General features: G+C 44.9%; 1 non-coding gene across 1 annotated transcript; it reads right to left on the bottom strand.

Moving 5' to 3' along the window:
- Positions 1 to 2,521: 2,521 nt before the first annotated feature.
- On the bottom strand, positions 2,522 to 2,603 carry trnas-aga (transfer RNA serine (anticodon AGA)). The gene has a single exon. It is a non-coding gene; the product is annotated as a tRNA-Ser (tRNA).
- Between the last annotated feature and the right edge of the window lie 215 nt (positions 2,604 to 2,818).

Here is a 2,818-nt window from a genome sequence, read left to right as displayed (position 1 = left end):
GGGTATACAGGAAAGCCACACACACAGACGAAGTCCAAAACTATGAAAGTAACCACCCCAACACACACAAACGAAGCTGCATCAGGACACTATTCAAAAGGGCCACAACACACTGCTGTACACCAGAACTGCAAAAAGAAGAAGAGGAACACCTATACAAGGTATTCGCCAAAAACGGATACCCGCTCAACTTCATCAACAGATGCCTAAGAGAATGACCACGGAACGAGGACATACCACAACCAAAAGGACTAGCCACACTACCATACATCAGGAACATCTCAGAACTGACAGCCAGACTACTGCGATCCCAAGGACTCATAACGGCACACAAACCAACAGCCACGCACAGACAAACAACTCACCAGAACGAAGGACCCGATATCCAACATGAGCAAAACTAATGTAGTGTACAAAATACCATGCAAGGACTGCACAAAACACTATATAGGACAAACATGAAGACAGCTAACAATCCGCATACATGAACATCGACTAGCCACGAAACGACACAACCAGCTATCCTTAGTAGCCACACATGCAGGCAACCAGCAACATGAATTCGACTGGGACAACACTACTATCATAGGGCAAGCCAGACAGAGAACAGCCAGGGAATTCCGAGAGGCATGGCATTCATCCACAAACTCCATCAACAAACACATCGACCTGGACCCAATATACCAACCACTACAGCGGACAGCTGAAACTGACAACCGGAAGCGGCAGGGACAGACCACTATAAACACCGAAGGAAACATCAAAGAAGCGCTTCGCAGGAGGCTCCCAAGCACTGATGATGTCGCCTAGCCAGGGGGACGAAACGTTTGCAACAATAATTTCCAGCTCGGCGAACAGAACCACAACAACGAGCACCCGAGCTATAAATCTTCGCACAAACTTTGAACTCTGCAGTATTTCGAATATCTCTTCCTTGTGAACCTCAATCTCTTCTAGTCTAGACGCAAGTATCTCTATACCTTCCTCGCCAACATTTTCATTTTCAATAGCGAATACTGTCAAAAAATATTTATTTAGTGCTTCCCCTATCTCCTCTGACTCCACGCACAACTTCCCATTATTATCCTTGATTGTCCCAAATTTAACTCTCGTCATTCTTTTATTCCTGACATACCTATGGAAAGCCTTAGGGTTAACCCTGATCCTATCTGCCAACAACTTTTCATGTCTCCTCCTGGCTCTTCTCAGCTCTCTTTATAGGTCTTTCCTGATATCGTTGGAACCCTCGAGCGCTCTAACTGAGTTTTCACATTTTATCCTAACATAAGACGTCTTGGTCTTCTTGACCAGGGATTCCACTTCCTTAGTAAACCACGGCTCACGCGTTCTATATCTTCCTCCCTGCCTGACAGGTACATACTTATCTAGGACACACAGGAGCTTTTCCTTGAATAAGCTCCACATTTTAATGTGCTCATCCTCTGTAGTTTCCGACCACATTCTACGCTTCCTAAATCTTACCTCGATACATCGTAATTTCCCTTCCACCAGCTGAACCTCTTGCTCCGTGGAGTACACCTATCCCTTTCAATCACGAAAGTAAACCTGAGAGAATTGTGATCGCTGTCTCCAAAGTGCTCACCTACTTCCGAATCTAAAACCTAGCCAGGCTCGTTACCCAGTACTAAATCGAAAGTGGCTTCGTCCCTTGAAGGCATGTCTACATACTGAGTCAGGAGGCCCTCCTGCACACACTGGGCAAAAACTAACCCATCTATAGTACTCGTACTGTAGTGATCCCAGTCAGTATTTGGATGTTTTCTTGAGTGTTCCAGAGTTTTTCATTGTCCCAGAGTCCAGATGAAGTTTGCATTCCTCACGTAGGTGAGCGAGAATTCTTTCAATGTCTCAGATCAGTTCCTGTCCCGAGAACATCAGAGTCAATGTCCCGTCCTCTACTCGGTCCGACAGTTCACACTTCATCATCCCCCTCTGATTCCATTTCCCAAAGAGTTTCTCAAGATTTCCAAAGCTGGAGCCTAAATTATATGGTTTGCTTCTTAAACATTTTTCCAACAGCCAACTGAAAATATTTTCACAGTATCTCTTCACAATCCTCTGGCTTGCACCATGTCCAGGGATGAGAAGTCCCGTTTGGTGGAGAGATTCCCGAGGCTGGTGAGTTTCACTTTGGAACAAAGATGGTTAAGTGGCGATTTCCTGCGGTTGTTTGTAATGACCGGAGAGGGAGCGGTGGGGAATGAGCACTTTGAAGAGCAGGAGGAAGTGTTGCCACTGACCCGAGTCAGAGAACAGAGGACATGGATTAAAGGAATCTGATGAAAAGCAGCACTTCTGCTTAGGACGTTCAATAAAAACTGCAGAAACCCGATGTGTCGAGCAATGTATCTGGGAAGAGAAACAGAGATAATGATTTAAATATGGAACGTTTCTGATGAAGAACTCGAGTTTCCCAAGTCTAATCAAATTACTGGCCTGGTTTGCAAAATAGGTTTTCTGAACTTTGAGCGAAAATTATTCCAGCAGGAAAGTATTCGGACGTAGTCAGCAGGATTCGAACCTACGTGGGGAAACCCCAATGGATTTCTAATCCATCGCCTTAACCACTCGGCCATGACTACAGACAGGGCATTTGGGTTGAGAATTGACTAAATCAGCCGTGATCTCATTGAAAGCACTGGCTGACTGATGAGCTAAATGCTCCCATCTCCTTTCATACCTTTGCTGTCATTTGTGAGGTGCGAGACACCAATGTAAAAGAAGAAAAGCACAAAGGTAGGAAAAGATATTTGCAGGCAAACTGAGTCAAAATTATTTATTGAAAGGAAAATCACAC

Source organism: Chiloscyllium plagiosum, unplaced genomic scaffold, assembly GCF_037043375.1.
Source record: "Chiloscyllium plagiosum isolate Xiang-an unplaced genomic scaffold, Cpla_swu_hap1 HiC_scaffold_51, whole genome shotgun sequence".
In the NCBI taxonomy this organism is placed as follows: Eukaryota; Metazoa; Chordata; class Chondrichthyes; order Orectolobiformes; family Hemiscylliidae; genus Chiloscyllium; species Chiloscyllium plagiosum.
Note: the sequence above shows the minus strand (reverse complement) of the source record. Positions and strands in the feature narration are given on the sequence as shown.